Source organism: Vespa crabro, chromosome 1, assembly GCF_910589235.1.
Source record: "Vespa crabro chromosome 1, iyVesCrab1.2, whole genome shotgun sequence".
NCBI lineage: Eukaryota > Metazoa > Arthropoda > Insecta > Hymenoptera > Vespidae > Vespa > Vespa crabro.
This window is the reverse complement of record NC_060955.1, coordinates 15,155,642-15,177,608: the sequence shown is the minus strand read 5'-3', so window position 1 is coordinate 15,177,608 and position 21,967 is coordinate 15,155,642. Positions and strand designations below refer to the sequence as shown.

General features: G+C 31.5%; 1 protein-coding gene across 6 annotated transcripts in view; it reads right to left on the bottom strand.

Annotated features, from left to right (window-relative positions):
* Positions 1-228: 228 nt before the first annotated feature.
* Positions 229-21,967, bottom strand: part of LOC124426118 (alpha-2B adrenergic receptor) — a 100,472-nt gene continuing 78,733 nt past the window's right edge. For 2 of the 6 annotated variants that reach the window (XR_006942648.1, XR_006942654.1), the window contains exon 4: positions 17,628-19,126. The gene's annotated coding sequence lies outside the window, so the exon portion shown is untranslated. Of the gene's footprint in view, positions 1,022-17,627; positions 19,127-21,967 lie in introns of those variants that run through there. The other 4 variants (XR_006942660.1, XR_006942656.1, XR_006942655.1 and 1 more) reach the window with 4 other exon arrangements.

Sequence of the window (21,967 nt, the reverse complement as noted above, 5' to 3'; positions counted from 1 at the left end):
ATTGATGCTCATCAACATGGTACATAAATGCTGTTTGTGTTACGCCGAAGAACTGGTAGGGTCGATATAGATAGAATGATATTTACAGAACGTTATTTCTTCATGAATGAAGGTAATGTTGCGATAATGATGGGTTTAAAAAATTAGATTGTAAGCAGGAGTAGTGCTTATTGCATACGATCTATAGGATTGGACAATAACTAAAACATAATTATCCTTTCAAATATATCATCTTTTGAAATAAAATTAATCGAGTCTATTATACTTTAATACAATAGTTATCAATTAATACAAATATGTTGAAAATATTGTTACAACAATGTTTTGTATTCAACAAAAATGATCGTCTTATTTATTGAAAACATATTTTTTTGTTATATACATGAATAACTTTCTCTTTTTCAATATATAGAATGGTCACAATATATATAAATAAACACAAATAACATTTTTATTTTAAAATCATGATATTAAGCGTGCTATCTCACTGGGTTGTTCCATTTATTGAATTATTTTATTCATTGAACATGATATTTGGGCTACTGTTTCATAAGAGAATGGCATTGAATTTTAACTTGAATATTTTATTATTTGTTCGGATAAAAATAAATATGAGCTACCTTTTAATTTTGGATTATTCTATCGAGAAAATATTCATATAAATATATAAACTGGATGAATATCATTTAATAGGTTCAGGCATTGATCTTCGATCTAAAACTCAAAATAGAAAAAGACAAAAATTAAAATTGAATAGTACGATATCGAAAATAAAAATTTATTGACAATTCTCGCTTTTTATCGTATGAACGATAAGCTCAATTAAATCTTGACGCGATAAATACATAATTAACGGCATTTTTTTAACCATTGACAAAACCGAGAAGAGATTACAGCATTGAATACGTTAATAAGAACTATAAATTGGAGGTTACCTTTTAGTATATAGGTAGCTTTTCGGTGGTAAAATTTTCGCATTGTCCCATAACCAATTGTTCTCTTTCTGTTTTCCTTTCTCGAACTGATAATAAAAGTAAACATTTAGCGAGTATTACGAGTCATATCGGGAAAACTATGTCTGTGAACTCAAACATAGTTTGGCAGTAACTTTGCAGAATAATCGAAGATAACGGCGAGATCGTTATTCGGCTATTACGATATATGATAATACTTTTTAATCCCATAGAACAACAACAGCGAGTAACTGGATAGAACGAAGGAGAGAAAAAGAGAAAGAGGAAAGAAAGCTTACTGAAGTTTTACGCGGTAATCCTTTAAGGAAGGTGGTATTTCGTTTCACGCGAATAGATTCTCGAGATAAATTTCACCGTCGAAAGATTGGCTACTGCCTTGAAGCAAGTATTTCGTGAAAAATGCATTGGATCACTCTCAGCCGAAGCACGTTACACGATGCCGCAAGGAGATATAACCGCGTTTGTTTATTTTTCTTTGTGTGATCTATCCCCGCCAGTTCTCTGGCTCGTAAACTCCACTTTCGCCTATATCTAGGATAATTCTATGTTGTTTCTGAGATGCTGGATGTGCGAATATTGAGAATTTTCCTTCTCTTTTTATCTTTTTTTCTTTATCACTCTCAGTGGGTAATAATTCTTAGACGCAATGATGAAATAACACAGGTGCGCAATACAAGCATAAAACTTTATATTTTCTCTATTTTCTTCCATGTGTAATATAAATACGATTGTCCCTGAAAATTGAAATGATTATATTTCGACAATGCAGAGTTATTTTTTAATCATATTACTTAGTTATTATGATAACTTTTGCTTATTTTCTTTTCTGATTGGAAAATATCATCGTTTCTTCGAAATATTGTAACTACATCGTGAAAGAAAGGAAGAGTGTCGTGAGGAAGAATCATTTACTCGTAGATATCGATGCGTTGGGTAAGCATCAAGGTTCGTGAGTCATGTACAGCTAATCTGGGCGAGCCAACCGAACGCTAATCGAGATCCAAGCAATTAATTCGAGCACGCACCAAACCGCCCGAAGGTATCTATAATGTACCTGCCGGCTACGTGACTGCGTCTTTCTCTTTCTCTCTCTCTCTCTCTCTCTCTCTCTCTCTCTCTCTCTCTCTCTCTTTCTCTTTTATTTCTCCTGACTTTCCTACTCCTATCTATCTAGGCATGGTATACCTGATATTCAGGTTATACCTGAAAAGGGATCGATGTGTAAGTAATAGGATTTAGTAGTTCGTAAATGATCTCAAAATATTAACCAGAGTTTACTCTATAAACGAATTAATAATATATATACGGAGCAAAACAATTCCAAGAGAATCTGTTAAATAAAATATTTGTTTTGAAGGTACAATAAAAGTTTTGAAGGTACAAGTAGTATAATCAACGATTTTGACGTCCAACGAAAAAACATGCATTGAATCGTATCATTTGTACAACTCATTTATCCATGAAGCACATCGTCATCAACAGGAGCAAACTCGAGGACTTTTCTCAAAAGCACTGGGCGTCCGCCTTGTTTCTCTCGAGGTGATTGATGTTTCCTAACGTTCTGAAACTTTGTACTGTTCTATGCGTCTAGGTTGTTTCTATCGGCGCGGAAGTGATATATCGCACGTGCTTTATGTTCTCGATATATCGCATCGTACACGAAGGGAAAACGTAGAAAATCTGCCGCTGTGGGACATTACTCAAAGTATTCGTTTCTATTCCTTTTATCATTTGTCTTCTTCTGCCGGACGTTTATTTTTTTTTTGCTTCTCGTTTCTTGTTTTGTTCAATCAAATCTACATTGATTTTATATTTTGTACTGGTTAAACTTTTGTCATTTAAATTATTCATGTATAAAATATAATAATTTGTAACTAATTGTACAGATATTTAATAAATTTTATTTTGTTACAAAAAAAAGAGAAGAATCTAGCGAGAAACAAAGAAAAATAACAAAAAGTGAGAGATGGTATGGAAAGTTTCTTCTCTTGAAACTTAAAAGATATTCCTGTCGAAACTTGGAGATTTTCATGTCTTTTCTTTCGCTAATCTTTTGGCCGGCTAGAGTTCTAAAGGCTTACGTGGAAATGCATGTGTAAGAGAGCAAGCATTGGGAATAATGGATCCCGGAATAAAGAGGGGTTATTCTATTTCATGCATGAATGAATGAATCAAACGAACGAAAAGGAAATGAACGGGTTTTATTGATAGACAATAGTCAGTAATAGATATTAAAAATAATATTCTTGTAACGAGTAGGAACACTTCAACAATTCATTCTTGTCCACTTTCCCGTATTTACATATTTCATGTATTGCTTGTTTATTACCATATGTACGAGATTTGCTACGAACTCTTGTAATAATAACTTTTGTTCGATAACAATTCTGCTTTTGATTTTCTATTTCGTTCGTTATTCTAACTAATTCACACTAATTTGATTAGGATGTTAAAGAAATTACTTGTATGAACATTTTATTTCTGATAAATATATAAAAGTTGCAAGAAGATAGCTGAAAAAGAGGGAGCATTCTGAATCGAGTTACCTTGCCGACACTATCTCTCGTTTTCGTTTTCCCTCTATTGGAGGATCGATCGTTTCGAACGAAGCAATTCTCTCTCTCTATTTTTGGATCCTATAGATGCTATACGAGCGAAACTGTAACCATTGTGGTTCTTGTCGGGTTAGACGAGTCCCGAAGGGGTTCTGTAGCGAATGGACCGCGTGAAAAGTGTTCAATAGGAACGGCACGGCCGATAGGCAAATAACGTTTTCAAGTGTTCAAGTCTCTGCCGAGTAGAGACTAAGAAGAAAATGTTGCTACCTTTTATGAATTCCCTGGAAAGAAAGAAGAAAATTCTTGATGTTTTTTTTTCTAATTTCTTTTTTTGATTGTTCTTTGAAATACTTATTATACATGTAGAAAATTTTAAAACATGATGAAGAGCGGATATCTACTTAATGTAAAATATTTTTCTTATGTATATATTATATATATGTAAAAGGTAGGAACAGATATTGCGAGATGTTCTCATAGCTCGTTATGAGTAGAGAACAGGAAGTTCAACACGTGGCACTCGTCTCCCTATTGTTGATGTCGATGTCCAAAGAAGTACGTACGGTCCTCTCTCATCGGTGTTGTATGACATAACGTTAAGTGAAAATTGATATAGACACATCACTGTGTTCTATCTTAACACTTTGCCCAGGGAGTATACGTTGTATGTAACTTGTTGAACCAAGTCAATCCACCTTTTACGCGTTAACTACTTAACTCGATGTTGACTTTTCTTGAGAATCATAATTTGCGAAGAATTCCAAAGATCCCTCTCTCTCTCTCTCTCTCTCTCTCTCTCTCTCTCTCTCTCTTTCTCTCCATTATCCTCTTATTAAAAATAAAAACGTAGATTACTTTTCATTGAAATGGATTTGGAGCTCCGCTATTACTATTTGAGTTAGATTGACAACCCTTTTTTTCTTTTGTGACATCTCGCGAAGAATTTTGTTTCACAAACACTGCTAAAAACATTTTCTTTTATATTTTGTAGATTATACTCACATATACGATTAAACCATAAATTTTTAATGCATAAGAACGGTGCCGTATAATATTTTCCTACAAGGAAGATTTATGTGTTATTTCTTTACATGACGGATTCTATTATTTAGTCTTATTGTAAAACTTTACTTTTACCCCATATCTCCCCACATTCTTTTTTCATTCTTTCTCTTTTCTTTTGGTTGGATGCATGCTTGTAACTTATACTCCCAAGTCTCAACGCAATTCAATTTAGTTTGGACGCATACAGTTTTGTGAGACCGCCGGACAAGACTAAACTTACATTTAAGTCTTGTTTCAGAACATTTTACAACAAATGCGAATCGCTTCTTGGTAGAGCTGTATTTTCGCTCTTTCTCCTATGTTCGTTTGATACTACGACTACCAACACCACCTTTACTTTTGCACGAATAGAAACGAGTCTGAGCTTTATATTGAACCTTTCCTTTAAGATTTAAGTACGAGATCTAAAAGGAATACCACGTAATCCGGCTCTCGTTAATCCAGCAATGCCTGTAACACGCGAAAAGGATTTTTCTAAAATATTTTTTATTAATCAAGTTTAATTCTTTTTCTCGTATTTAATTTTTTTAATTTAAATTTATAATAAAAAATAAAATATTCCGTTATGCTCTTGACAGTTTATGTATTTTATTTATTTATTTTTCTAATGGATGATAAATTTCGATTTTAGGTAAAGCGGAAAGGTAAATAAAAGGAAAATTACATATCGGACACTTTAGGAAAGAACTTTATCTCTCTCTATCTTTATCTCCCTGGTTCACTCTACCTCTCTCTAGAATCGTGTTAATCGACTCTAATGGTGACCGTAAACCGATGGTAATCGATAGACCACCGTGGCTTTGGCTCTCGGGCCATTATGCGAAGGTGATTGGCAATTAGATACAGTGGGAGAAAGCAGGTTACATATACTCGGCTCAACTGACCAAGATCTCGCGAGCAAGGAAAACAAAGATTACATTAATAGCAATACTATTAATGACTCATTCAAAATCGTACTTTTATTAATTTTGTGAGAATCAAAGCTTTTCTAGAATTAATGATAATGAATAATACATTGATCGGGATCAAAATTAATCCTTAATCCTTCTTCGTTAATTATAATAAAAAAATTAATTCAATGTTCAAAATACATTATTGGAATAAACTTTTTCTCAAGATAGATGTGTTTTATCATATAAACGATAAAAAATGAAAAAATGGAAATTATTGATCAATTCTTCTTATCACATTTCTTCCGTCAATTTCTCGTTGGAAACGCTGCTATATTCAATAGATTCTTTTGTATTTTTCATCTTTTACTGAATTTTTCTACTTTTTCGATTTACTCTGTGATAAATAAGGCAACGTGGTTATTAAATGGTAAAATGTTGAAAGAAAGACGAATGAAAGATGAGAAGCTATCCGATGAAGAGCCGATTAGCGTTTGATCAATAATCTCCTTTTTTTCCTATGCTTCTTACTGTCTCTCTCTCTCTCTCTCTCTCTCTCTCTCTCTCTATCTCTTCCTCTCTTTCTTTCTGTCCCTCTCTGTCCCTCTCTTTCTCTGTCAATAATTCGCCTGCGCGATAACGAAAATGTGTTTATTGATTTTACAGACTGTCATTCGTTTTGGTAATCGCTTGAAGAGTAAAAAAAGAAATGAATAAAAAAAATGAAAAGAAAAGGAAGAGAGGAAAAGGATAACAAGCGATTTCGTACTTGTCGTCCGTTTGAGTCTCAAAAAATAAACGCTCGGTGACCCGTTAACACGGGACGTTCGGGCACATCCTGTACGTGTAGGTACGTTTACTTTAAGTTTAATCAATTTATTCGAGAGTCAACGATTCATGCATACGAAACTAGTTCGGGTGGTACGGTGGTACGTTGGAATCGCAGAGTGGTTTCGAATATAGTCCAGACTCCGGATCTTGTATGTACGTATGTTCGTATATACACGTATGTTCGTATGTATGTATATATACATGAGCATGAAGACGATGTACAACATATGTACAGTGCTTGACAAAAGTAAGTTCCGTTCGAAATGAGAACCTTGAGATGAACGATTAGTTGGAGCGTTTACTTTTACGAAGAGTATTCGATTTTATTGACAAAATATATGGTGAAGGTACAATTATCGTGCAATAATTGGCTTAATTCTTCCCGTTTTGAACGACCAAAATTTAAAGTATCTTCCGTATTTCAAAATCATCAAGTGCATATATAATTATAGATGTTTTGGTTGATATATATTCGAAACAAATTGAACTTATCGATGTTCAATTTATATTTTTTTTTTGTTCAAAAATTTGAAGAACTATCAGAATGAAAGGAAATGCTGTATTTTTCTTTACTTCGCTAATTACATTCGAGTAGTAACCAACGAGAAATTCGAAGTGTCTTCCTATTTTTTTTCTTTTTAAAGGACCTTTCTCAAAGATCCTAAAACCCATTAGTCGCGCCATTGAAAGTTTGATAAGGAGTTGAGGAAATGACGAAGTCGAGTTACTAACGCCATTTTCTATGGAAATAAAAGCCATCGATGTATTTAATCGTAAAGAAAAAATACCGATAGTATCGCTTATCCTCACCTAGTATGTCATCGCTTAAGCTATTCTTTTTTACCCAATACTTCAATATTTTGTTCGTTGTCGATGAAATTCGTATCGCTTTGTAATTTTACCGTTTTCTCCTTTCCATGTTTATTCTACGTTTATTTCATGTTTATTTCACGTTTTATCTGCTTTAATAGATAGTCAAGTGTTCTGGTAAAGAGCAAATGAGCGGTGATAAGTTTTAAGTATGTACCTAAGTCTTACGCGGATCAAAATTATATCGCATTTATTATTATCACACGAACGAATTGTGATGTACTGTGAGTTAAATTATGATAAATTCAGAATTTATATCGTATACTTATCCGTCTCTTTTCTTGTCTTTCTCTTTCTTTTTATCTTTCTTTAAAGAAATGCTTTCACGGAATCAGGTAAATATGAGTTTAAAAAATAAAATTAAATCTGATGGGAGGAAAATGGATAAACTCGAAAAGTTGGAGTAACGAGTAAAATAAAAAAGAAATCACAAATGAGAGGATTTACTATGGAATGCAAAAAATAAGGTCGCTTCATTAGCATGCGAGTTTTAATATGTGCCTTTAACGAAGTTGAAAACATTTTATACAATACATGCTGGTGAGACGCTTTAACCATAGATTTATATCGTACTAATTTGAAGCTCGAAACTTTCCTCGCAGTCTATGCGCAGCTCTTAACTAAAATCTATATCTTTTATATACATACCCACACTCTCACTCTCTCTTTTACCTTAATCAGACATTTCTTGCGTTATTTCAGTATTGAAGGGAGTGAGAGAGAGAGAGAGAGAAAGAGAGAGAGAAAGAAAGAATGTGTGTAAATATATGCGTGTTTGCGAGAGAAGGAAAGGGAACTAGAAATTTCGTACAGCAGATTGTTATGTTGTATGAAAATCCAAGTTGTCTTAATACCTCTTTAAAACTTCATCTGAGTCTTGAAAATTTGAGAATAGCTTTAAGATATTCCGAAGTTTAATAGAACTTAATAATCGCTGCTGTCGATTTGTTGCAGAAATAGACGATTTTACTTTGCAATAGTAAATTAATGGAAAATTAATTTTTTCCTTGACAAGAAACATTTTCAATATTAAGAGATACTAAAACGTAATTTTTAACATACTTTTAATAATAAGTAGATTGATATTAAATAATATAAAGCAATAATAAAGTAATAGTAAAGTAATAGTAAAGTTTGGTATAGTAAAATAGAGTGTAGAATCTAGAAATTAATATTTTTGAAAGAACATATAGATTCGTCGTTTTTTTACTTTGTCCTTTGTTTGATAAAAGATAACCCAATTAATTTCTCCAAATAATCGAAAAGCCACGAAAATGAAGGTATAACCTGTGAGAGGATTCGAGAATTTGAGAAGGTTCGCAAATAGGTTTATGTGGTTAAAGCAATCGAACAGATACAAACGCATACTCCTCGTCGTTCTGGACGATGATCTTTTGTTAACAATCCGATTGTAAACTACGACCTAGATACGTATATACTGTTCTTTAAAAAGATGACAGATTTAAATGCGAGAGAGTGCATCCATCATGAGTTTGCTCTCGAATTTCGACATTTCTTTGATGAAACGTTGGGAATTTATATGAGCTGCTATGAAATATATATACAAAGTACCTCTATGACGCAGTAAGATAGAGCAATCGATAAAACATACTTTGCGTTAGAGAAAACTAACAATACAATTTTAAACTGATTAATTCTAAATATAAATAATCTGTAGATGGTTTTACAAAATAGGGATGACTTTGAATAAGAAGACTTTGATTGACTGTCTCTTCTGCGTCGTTTGATTATCATATATTATCTTAAGGAACGATCATAGGGCGCCTAAATTTGTCACCATTAAATTATGGTATGGTGAGATGTTCAACTCTTTAACAGTGTTTGACGAGTATACTCGTCATGAGGAAATGATCACTTTTGTAATAATAATTATAATCGTCATATGAAAAAGAAATCTTTTGCTATAAAAATTTATATTTTTGTAAAAAATAGAAAATTTATTTCTTTTATTAGAATGAAGAAATCAAATGGGTAATAATTTTTTGATTTTGTATGAAAATATTGTTATATTCGATGCAAATGAATTAATATTGCACAAAATTAAAACCATTTTTTATGAAAATTGTCGTACTCTTTCAATCTAATTAGTATATATGTATCCGCTTCTGTTGCACCATGTTTTCAAAAATATTATACTCTAAGGACTGAATAAACTTCTTATTATTCTTCGTTACTATTTATTCCTCGTTTCCCATATATGTGAATTTTTCCTGTTTTATTTAAATTATATTTTTAATTTAAATTATTATATTCTTAAATCTGTATTAATAACATTTTTTATATTAATGAAGTTTTGAAAAATAAAATTAGTAGTTCTTCAAATAATCTGATTCATAGAATTTCTCATGTTGTTATAATTAATATAAATTTACAGTATGTATATTTATTTTTTGTTTGACATGTATATTCGTCATCGCTTGATTTTAATTATGCAAGTAAATACACATCTTCAAATAAAATTCCAGTGTTAAAAAGTTAAGAAGGATTATTGACAAAGCGCATTTACGCTTTTGGTTAAGCTCTTAGGTACGATGCGTCACCATAGTAGCTTTCGCGGATTTCATCTTACATTACAACGTGTCATTATAGTGACTCATTCTACTGACTCATTTACAAGATCAAACGGTAAGCGTTTGAACTAAATGATCTTTTTCATTTGTCTATTTTATTTGCCTATTTTTTATATATAGGAAAAAGGCACACATTGTTTGTTGACATTGTTTGGTATACCAGTTCGATCCTATTTAGTTATTTACATGATAATCAAACTAACGCGTGCAGCATTGTAAAATCGCGAAGAAGAGAAATGCCTGTAATGAAAAAAAAACTAAACAAGGGTGAAATAAGCTTCCGAACATCGCCCAATATGCTCGCTCTCAAGTAGCAAGAGAAAACAGAGGTATATATGTTGTCAACTTGCCACTCCACGGATTATATAAATACTAAAAATATAAACTATCGGATCGGAGAGATTATTTAAAAACCGTCTTGTATTGTTGATTACACTGCCAATATGGATACACTCGACAATAGGAACAAAGTAATATCGAGTGTACAATCAATCCGAAAAAGTATCGAATGATATAAAAAATATTTTTTCCATCTTGACGTTACAATCTGGAACGTGTATTGTTTATATAAGCTTTAAAAAGAAGAAAAAGTAACAATGGGAGCGTTTCACTTTAGATTACTTAAAAAAATTTTTGAAAAATTTAGTAATATGAATAATAAAGTTAGCTGTAACAAATCTATTCTTGATCACTTCTTCATACTAACCGAAAAACATTTTCCATCATACTGTAAGTCCAAAAAATCTAAAAAAGCGTTACGAAATTGTATCATATGTTCAAAGAACGATGTAAGACAAAGATCGCGTTATGAGTGTGAAAATTGTGACCTGGGTCTATATGTCGTACCTTGCTTAAAAATATATCGCACTCAATTATATTATTAATTATTAAAGTAAATTATTAAAGTTAAATTATATGCATCATATCTTTAAGAAAAATTATAATTTAATTTTATAAAATTTCATTCCAATGTGCTAGAGAACAGCATTATCCATCATACATTGCAGTGCTATATCGTTTATGTGTAATTCGCGTCAAACTCTGCCATACAGAAAAACAATCCCGCGCAAAATTCAGCCATACCTAAAATGTTAATAACAAAGTTTCAATCGTCTAGCCAAAGTAACCGAAAATAAATAAACGAATGACCAAGTCGACTACAAATGAAAAACTTTTTCTCGTCTTTATAACTTTCGTGACATAAAATTAATAGAACTCCAAGGAAGAAACACATAATGACTTGTTGGTTATTGCATTTCGTTTTAAATAAGAAGTTCAAAAAACTTTTAAGGAAGACAAAACGTTCTTTGTCTATTAGCTTACTTCGTGGACGGTACTTACGTTGTATTGCAATACGCGTTACGTTAAGTCGAGTAATATCGATTTTTCTACTCTCTCTGACTTTACCGTAGTCTTAAAGTTTCTTGTGAGGAAATGTAAAAAAATTTTAAGGAAAAAATTCAAAGAGGTTAATAGCTCTTTTTCTTTTTAAGATGGGCATATATTGACGTAACAAGAATGACCGAGTTGAGGGCTTTAATAGAATTCTGCATAGGAAGTTAAATGCATTTAAATTATCCTTCATTACGAAGCCAGATACGCTGGAATAACAGGTCGAATAAAACATTTGTCGTACGTCCAGTGTTACGAAGATTGATTCGGTAGGGTAAAGTAAACGTTGTTTCAAATCTATGCAAAGTAACCACGAATAAGGTAACTGTTTGACGTCCGGTTTCTTCCGATATGTGTATAGTTCGATTTCAGCCAAACAACATCTGCTTCGCAATTCCATATTCTTGCAGAAAATTATTTCGCACAATCATGAATGATTCAGTTTTTATTGCTCATCAAATTTAATTAATGTTCGGTTCCCCAAAATACACTGTCTATTTGTTCTTCATTGAAGGAGAAAGAAATGGAAATTATACAAGGTATTTCATTTTAAACGATATGGCAAAACGTCTTCGATCTTATTGGTTTTATTCTCTAATAAAAGTTTAAAATTTTTTTAAAAGTTTTAAATGATTTTAAAAGTTTTAAATGAAAGTTTGAAATGATGAGTAATAATCGTTTTAAATGAAAATTAATATTTTAAATCTAACAAAAGTTGTAGAGAATATCAATAAGAATCCAACAGTACCTACAATGTATCTTTTTATTGTTATTTCATCGAGTTATCGAGCTTTGAAGTTTAACAAACTACAAATCATAAATGTTCTTTACGATTGTTGAAAGACTTCAAATGATTACAGCTTCCAAAATGTATGATTAAAAATAAATAAATAAATACAAAAATAAGAAAAAGAATATAATTACACAGTTATCTATATGTAGATGGTAGGAATAGTATCGAAGATACTCGAAAGAATAGCTATAACTAAATTTTGAAAAATTTCACTCTTCAGTGTTTCAAAGCGAACTGCCACAACATTTTTCGCAACACGACTATGTGACCTATTTACACAGCTTAAGGTACGATAGTGCTTATGCATTTATTCGTGCTTATTATTAGTATTATGTCTTACAAACATAACAAGTATTTCACTAAGGAAATTAGAAATGTTTCGAAATGGAACATGTGAATTTTAATTTCGAGAGATGAATACTTTTATTTAAATACATGAGTGTATATGTTGAGATATTGTAAGTATAGAAAGTGAAAGTGAAATATGTTCTTATTCATTATTGAAGGTTCTATTACGAGAGTGAAAGTAGTGGGAGTAGAGGGAGTAATGGAAATAGTGGTGCTTAAAACTTTAGAAGGACTGAAGTTGTTCACCACTTTTTATTCGAAGTGTGCGTGATTGGAGAGACAGATATGGACAAAATATGAACTATAACCGCAATAGGGAAACAGTGTCCCCACTATATCGGTGTATAAGCTTGTGTAGGTATACGCTCTCATGCATAATCTAAGAAACAGCTTAATGTGGGTTAAAATATTAGTTAGCATATTGAGAATTCACACTTTTCAGACTCTTGTATTTATATCCTTTATATCCTTTTGTGGTATTTTGCAGTAATCCGTGTTAAGAAATAGCTCTGGTTCACGCTTATTTTACGATAAATCCATAGAGAATAAAAAATATAATTAATACGTATAATAACTAGGATATAAATTTAAGACAAAAACAAGATTTTAGGATAAAAACACGTGAGTTCGTTTCCACACTATATATGAGATAGAACTCTCAGTGCTATTATTTTTTGTAGTTTCTCTTGCAAGACTAGTCCAGTTTACATTATTATTATTATTATTACTGCTACTATATTAATATATAATATAATAATAAAATTATATTACATATTAAAATGTAATCATAATAATAAAATCATCACAATAATTCACATGAATTAGAATAATAATAAGTATCATGCACGTTATAATATAATATATTATACATAAGTATCAAGCACGTTATGTATATTATACATACCACATTACAATAGTAAAATTAATGGTGGCATGTAAATATTTAGAAAGCTAGGATTGATGGTTATAAGAATCTTATACGCGATTGTTTTCTTGTATGGGTAAAAAGTGTAGAATGTTTTATTTGGACATTACTTTTGGAAAATTTAGTATGCATTTGAATAATAGTTATTTATTAAGATTCTTTTGTTCATCTTTGGATTTTTTTCAAATACTATATTTAAAATAAAATAAGTGGATCGATCTTTAGGAATCACTTGGGAAACAAACAATTTTTTTGATATTTTTGACAATCAATAATGTTGGCATAAATGAATAAATAGTGAATCCTCATTTTTCTTCATATCGATTTCATACAAATGAACAGTTTCACAAAATTAATAAGAAAATCAATAAGAATTAAAACAAAACCGATATAAATAAAAACAAAATAAAAATAAATACGAATATTAAAACTGTTGAAACGATTATAAAGCAGAAAGACAAGAAAATACAGTAATAAATGAAATCGAAAGAAGTACTTCGTATTTGTTGTCATATCTTGTCGATATTTGAAACAAAGAATTTCTCCTTTAAACCTTTACTTTCAAAATGAGATCTTATTCATCAAAATCGGTCAAGAATTACGTTTAAATTCTTTATCGGCATAAACCATTGTAATGCCAGGGATAGTGAACAGTTTTAAGGAAGAGTGTGTTTATGTAAATGTACATATATATATTTATACAGTCTTTCTTATAATTATAATAATCATGACAACGATAAAAATATTAATGATGGTAATGATAATAATAATAATAATGATAATAATAAGAATGATAACAATGATAATAATAATAATAAACCCGTGTAGCAAGCATGTCAGAATTCTTCTTATAGTAATCCCTGCTTGTTGTAAGAGGTGAATAAATGGCAAACCCATAAATAAAATGGAGATAAAACGGAAAAGGTCGCAAACTGGGGATCGCCAAGGTGTGTCTGGGATCAATGTTGAGCAGTATAGCAGACACAACATTGGTGGCAATGAACAGGCAGGACATTGCTAGGTCATCCGAAAACGCAAAAGCCGACATAACAGAATACATAATATATACCAACAAGACAAATCTTACCTTAGATGTTTTGTGGGAGCAACCCACATCACCAGAGCAAGCAAATAAAGAAAATGTGATGATTATGTGGACAGATAAAATGAATAAAGAAGTTATATGCTATTACTATGTCAAACAACAATGGAGACAATAATATCGGAATATAGACCGAAGTTAAGTAGATTCTTCATAACATTTTATTCACACTTAATAGAACACATTACTAGACAAAGATTAATGAATCAGAAACGTATAATTATAAACAGCGAAAGAGTATCATCAAAAGAATTACAAATAATAAAAAAAGGTATAGTAAAAGAATTAAACGACCACAGAATCCCGAATACGATTAACATAACAGCCAAAAGGATGAGACAAAAGGAACGAAGAAATCTAGACAGATGCAGCATGCAACTTATGACTTTATAAATCATACATCGAACCAAGTAACACTGGAACCAAACATGTAAGAGACGCATACAATATCAGGACCAAACGCACAACACGAAACAGAAACAATCCACGAAATATCATAAAACACATTGCTACACGTAAAAACAATAAAGAAATACAAAACAATAATACAGGATATCATACTTAAATTAGAAACGAACATAATCCTATGGAAAGAAACTGATAGAACTAAAAGAAATCTGCTATCGAAACTAATATACAAAAAAAGAGTATAACAAATAATCGATACCATAAACAACACATTACTAGAAAATCATATTGATATTAATAGAAAAAAATCAAAATACATAATAAAAATTATTAAAATCTATATAAATAACATCAATAATAATGAAACTACACAACAAATTCTTGATGCATACAAATAGAAATTAGTCACATACCTATGTATGCACAACTCAAAAGAACATAAAGAAACGCAACAAAGGTAAAAACGAAATTTTCTATATAAGAACAATCAAATGCTAATTTATCAGAAAATGCATACAAAGAAACGTAGACATTTTAACACCTACAAGAGAACAGATAACACTTCTGGACACAAATATGGTCAGAAAAAATACAATACAAAAAATATCTGTAAAAAAGTCACTGCAGAGAAAGTATAGAGGTATTATATAGTTATTTCCAGAAGAAAATATATGGAAGGCATTACCATGAACTGGAGAATTCGAATTTTGATAAAGAAGCGTTGAACTTCTGATTCTCCTATGGCTTGTTTTTTGTGGAAACAAAAGGATATGTGATTGCGATATAAGATCAAGTTATACGCAATTATCAAAAGCATATTTTAAAAAAACAACTCATTAGAAAATGATCTCCATAAATATAATTTAGAAAAAGAAACAATTCAACATATTATTTTTGGCTGTAAAATAATCACACATATTAACGGTTTGCATACCACGAGCCATTTTCGCGCTCTTCAGATTTTGTGTCGAAAATCCCCAGGGCATTTGGCCGAAACAGACAACTGACGGTCCACCCGAAATTTGTCAAAACGCGCTTAGCCTTTCAGACGCATGTACGTCGCATCGCTATCAGTAAACCAATTTGTATTTTGTTGTTACCTATTCTAAATTAATAGTATATATATATTTGTTTTTTTCATACATAATTGAATTTGGTTTAAAAGAAACAAACACGAAAAGCGCGGCCCCGTTGTTTACCGCATTGAACATGACAAGCGCTATCGCGCTCTTCGGCTTTTTTCGATATGTAATCGAAGAAGCGCGATCGCGCTCCTTGGCGTTTTTCAATCATGTTTTGTCAAAACTCTCTGGTACGCAAACAGTTAAATACAATAATAATGAGTAGGTCGCTTAAATTGTACATAAACAATTGACCATCAAACATATAATACTAGTAAATATAGTTCGAACCATAGTATAAACACACATCAGCTTCCATACTGGACAAAACGACATATAAAGATATATTGAAATAAGGCCATCATCATCGACAAAACGATACCACATAATAAGCCGGATGTCGTACCTAAAACTGGGATTATAACAATTTGAAAATATTATAATTACTGTAATATATCTATTTAAAGCTGCAGAAAGGCATGGTAATCAATACATGGTAATCAACGTACATTAGTTAGAAAGAAGTTATTGAATACAAACATCACATAACTACAATAGAAAATATTAAAAAGATTAATTGATACTTCGACAAGGTTCGTACAGTAATATAATCATAAATCCTGAGATTAAAAAATGAATAATAATAATAAAATAATAATATAATAATAATAATAGTATGAGTGGTAGAGTGGAACATTTTTATTAGCAACATTTTTATTTGTGTATGAATTACTTATTAATAAAATAATATTTGTTACATTTAAGTTATCCTGAAACTATGTCGAACTTTTTTTTACCAATCGAAAAATGTTTTTTTTGTTCCCATTAAAAGAAGTTGTTTCACGCGTTCTGGCACAACAAAACTTTGTGGAAGCGGCATAGCGATAGTCGGTGCTGCGGTTGGCGTTATAACGCCCGCGGCAGTAAACCTCGAATACAACATCCGTGCGGTATCCGAGCGGTATTCTCGTAGTAACCGCACGTATCGCCCTGAAGCTTCCTTTGGCCCAAGCGAGAGGAGTATTTTCCTTTCATCCATACATCTCACCTCCTTAACTCACGAGATTAACGAGTACTAGTCGTTCCAAGTCCACGAGGACTAATTACCAGAAGCGTTGAATTTTTGGGATTCTTGAAATAATGCATATAAGAGAGATAAACAGATGAATCGCAGATGAAACCATAAAGTCGAATATTTTCAGTAGGAACACACATTGTAAAAAAATACAGCTGATTCAAGGCTTACCAATTTTTGGATGAAGTTTTATAAATTTATTAGATTCTTGATCAAATTCGGAATATGGACTTATTATTAGTTTTGCGAAAAGTCAAATACGGACTTATTATTTGGTTATCGATTTTACAAAATACAAAATACAATATTATTACTCGATTATTAACTTTACATTTTGTAAGTCTATATACTTATTTATTACTTAATTGTCAACTTCACTGAATATAAAATACAGATTTTAACTGACCATCTACGAAACTTGCCCAGGATAAATGTTTGTTTTCTATTGGATAATAATTTTATCACTAGAATTCTGATTGGTCCATATTTTAACAAAAGGTCCATTTCATCAAAAGATAAGATCTAGATGGCATCATAATTCGAGAAATTCCTAGAAGTGCATGATTAGAAGAAAAAAAATCGGAAATTTAAACTGTTTATGTCTCTGAAGCTGGTAGTAAATGCATGAGTGGCCTATGGATCTAAGAAGTAGGGATGATTGACAATGCGATACGATACCGAAAGTTTGTTTTGAGAATGGTAAAAGGCATCTGTTTATTTCCTGTTTTAAGTGGGTCCCAAGGTTACTCATTCTTAAACTTTAGCAAGAAAAATGAAGAAGATCATATGCAGAACGTAACAATTAGTATATAAATATCATTACTGTTATATTTGTTGTATCTATTTCTATTATTATTCCAACGAAATACATATACATATATATATACATATTTTTCATTTATATATTTTATATATATATACCACCAAAATCAAACAGATGTTTCCTTCCTAGTTTCGCTAAAAAGTAGATAAAAGTCTCCTTCTTTTCTATAGTTTTCTACAGAAATTTTTTCTCATACAATCTCCAAAATTCAATTGACTTCAATTAAAAGCTAAAATTAATTAGCAAAGAGTATAAAAAAGTTCTATTACTTCTAAATCTTTACTCAGTCATTCAATTATACGAATCATATTCTCTTTGGAGACTAAATAAGGTTCGCATTCTGATTAAAATAAATCTTGAATGAATTAGACCAAAGTTTTTTATATTTCTTTTTTCAAATGTTATCGTACATGTCCCATGTTTTTTCTTTTTATTATCATTTCAAAATATTGAACACTTCCTGTTCTTTTGGTAATCATAGTTTTTTCAGAACAAAGCTTTGCCACTTATTACAAACTTCCATTCCTTTATTCTCATTTACTATAGAGTTAATGATTAAAATGAATGAGAAAAAAAAAGAGAGAGAATAGAACAAAGCAGTTAATTCAAAAAACATAATATGATACAACATACCCGCTCATTTAAAGCTGAAAACACTTTAATTAGCTTTCGATTTTATGGAAGTTGCGATTTATTGATAATGATTGATAATATTTACTTCTGTTCGTGATAGGAACGAATAGAAGAAGTTAAATGAGAACGACGAGTTTTCTATATTGATTTGGTATTGTATTAATTCATAGTTATCTGAAATAGAAGAACGACAATGAAGTAGATCCCTTTTCTTCCATTTTTTGAAATGGAAAACAAAAAAGCTAAAGACATCTAGAAAACGTACGCAAACTCACTTAGGTGGTGATAAAACGCTGCAATTAGGAACATAATTTTCCAAGTGATTTTCTTGGTCAGAAAAAACCCATATCGCATATGTCCCATGAACACTTGTATATAAGTATGCTTTTGTATGTATATGGAGAAGGCGTATAGGGCAGAGTGATAAAATGGTGCAATTAGACGATAATAATCGACGGTAGGGACCATGAAAGAAACCTTATCCATAGTTCGTTCCACACAGTTCTCTTTTGTTCTTGATAATTCAGGAAAGAGCGCAAAAATGATAATTACTTCGACGTCGTCGTTACGTATTTTACGAACAGCGTTATCATACATTCTCCATTTACTATCTCCTCGGTCATTATACTTTCAGCATCTCACGTCAGTCTTCAAGATTTTTTCTATTTTCTGTATCCAAATTTTATACTTATTTCAGGAAGTAGTGAGATTTTTTATGCAATTAAATCTGCAAAATAAGTATAAAAAAGAAATTCGTAACTTATGAACGTGGCTGTAAGTAACGAAGATATAATCGTTAATTATGAGCGATCGTAAATAAGCCAATGATAGTCATCATATTTGAGGAAACGTGCAATAAATTGTAAACATGTGAAAAGTTATTAAAAGTCATGAACGGAGCATACTATTAAGTAAAACTTATTCTGAAAGAACATATTTATAGCAATTAAAAACGGAAACCGTGAAGAAGAGAGAGAGAGAGAGAGAGAGAGAGAGAGAGAGAGAGAGAGAGTATAATAGTTAGCAAAAAATAATCTGGCTTTGACTCTCCGTATTTCATCCTTTCACAGACAGAACAAAATATATACTGTGATGTTTCATAATATTATCAATTAGCAAGTGTTATATAATTTTACTTTATTCGTATAGGATAATTATCTTCAGATCCGATTTCATTTTCATTTCCATTGGTCCGTTTCGATTTGTTGCAAAGAAGAATCTATTGTTCCAAAGAAGACATACCGTCTAATATTAATGAACTATAAACATGATATATTTTGGGTTAACAGAGACTTCGTATATACATATGTCAGCCTTTTTCTGGGCTCAAGTAAGTTTCTTGATACCACAGGCATTCCAAGCGACCTTTTAAGCTTTATTATACTCGTAATCGAGTTTGCATCGTGTTTTAATTAGAAATTGACAAACATGTCATATTTGGAAATGGGTAATAAGAAAATTACATGCCATATAACTCTAGCGATGTACAAAAATTCAATAGTAGAACAGTAGTTCTACTAGAATAGTAGTTCTACTAGAATAGTAGTTCAATAGTTGTAGAAAATTCAAATACGAACTGTACAAAAAGATATACAATATTAAAACCTGTGGTTATCAAAACTATTTCCTAGAATTAAATTATGCTCGGAACTTTGAAATCATATTAAAATGATTAAACTATTATAATATTCTACGTTCGGATAATTCCGAATTTTTATTTCCTAAGAAATAACACAAAAAGATGGGTCGAAAAATTGATGACAATGAATAATTTCCATTATTATCAGACTTTCGGGAGCTAAAAATCATTGCTTTATCTTGATTGTTGCGAATATCGTTGGGTCGATAATATCCTCATTATTATCAATGGACACATCATAATTCGATGATAGGGGAAATTAATGCTGTTCGCCTTAATGGTAATCACTATCGAGGGAAATATTCGAAGAAGTTGTAGAGGAACGACACTGATTAAATATAGTAACCATATGATAACTTGTTCGATAAAGGGTTATGAAAGAATCATGAAATGATCATGAAAGGAGAGAGAGAGAGAGAGAGAGAGAGAGAGAGAGAGAGAGAGAGAGAGAGAGAGAGAGAGAGAGAGAGAGATGGTTGGCGAAGGTAGTGGTGATGGTGGAAGGGTGTGCAATGGGATCCGTCTATGTGAACGTAGCCCTAAGGACTCGTTTTATTCAATTATGTCAAAACTCATAGCATGCAAGTAGCTACAATCATAGTCCAAAACGAAACTTTCATTTTACCGGCTATATAAAATACCATAAGGATCCTTGCACCTCCTTCCAAATCGACAAATAATTCAAATTACAATTACGATTGTCCTCATAATACGTGATAACTTATTAAATTATATGATTATAGTATGATAGTCCATAATCATAATAAAACAAAATTCGACTAAGTTTAAGTAAAAAAATACTCTAGTCAATCTCTCGTAATTATCTTATAACATGCTCTCATTATATATTTTCTTAATACTATATTAAAAATCATTTGTATTCGTTAATTTTTAACTTATATAATTTTCCGTCGGAACGTATATTCTTCAACGATCTCTTGCTTTTCTATCATTATAACTAGTTCGAAGCCGTGATAGCAAGATAGAGTAAACGAGAAAAAGAGTCTGAAATATTTCGTCTTGTCGCAAAGTAGAGTTGAGTCCGTGCCGATAACTGGTATGTCGATTTAACGAGGATAGTTCTTGGAAATAATGCCTAGTGGGGTCATGAATAATTCCGTTCCATTATCGAATCGCCCGTAAACAGCTTTCGCCTTTCGAAACAAGCCGGACTCACCTCCTCCCTCTTTTCCACCATCATATCCTCCTCCTTTTCCTCCTCCTCCTCCTCTAGTACTCTCATTTAGTCTCATTAGAATTCGCTCCAGCAAATCGCGTGTCTAATCGAAGGTCGATTCCATGTCCTTTCTTTCCTTTTTAGCGTGGACGTCAATTATCTTAATGAAATTACCAACGATCCTTTTTACTAGAATAATAGAAGCGTAGAAAACACGTTTTCGAGAAAATCGTAATGTCAGAGAGCAGTGAGAGAACTTCGAAGCGATTTCAACTTAACGCTTTCTTTGTTCGTTTAACAGAAATTTGCTATACGTAGTAGTTAGAGTGGAAAGGAAACGTATGTGTTGACAGTATCCGCTGGAAAACTTCTCTGTTCCCTTTTTGTCTTTTTTAATCTAGAAAAACCACGGAAAGAAAGTCCACAGTCATATTGGGTGAAAAGAGAGAGAGAAAGAGAGGAAGAGGAAGAAACAGACAGAAAATGAAAAAAGAGAATTACTGGAGTCTGAGAAAAAGCGACGTTTTGGATAGAAGTAGCTAGTGGTATGGTCGAAATGAGAATATTGGAAGAAAAAATTACAGATAGAAAAGCACGAGAGTTAAAAGGAAGAGAGCGAGAGAAAGATTCTGAATCACCGAAAGTAAGACACAACAAATATATGGTGTCAACAAGGAAGAAACCTCATGGACTCTTTCTCGACGACGACTAAGATTGGATTAAAAGTCGAAATGAAATTCTTCTCTGTCCTT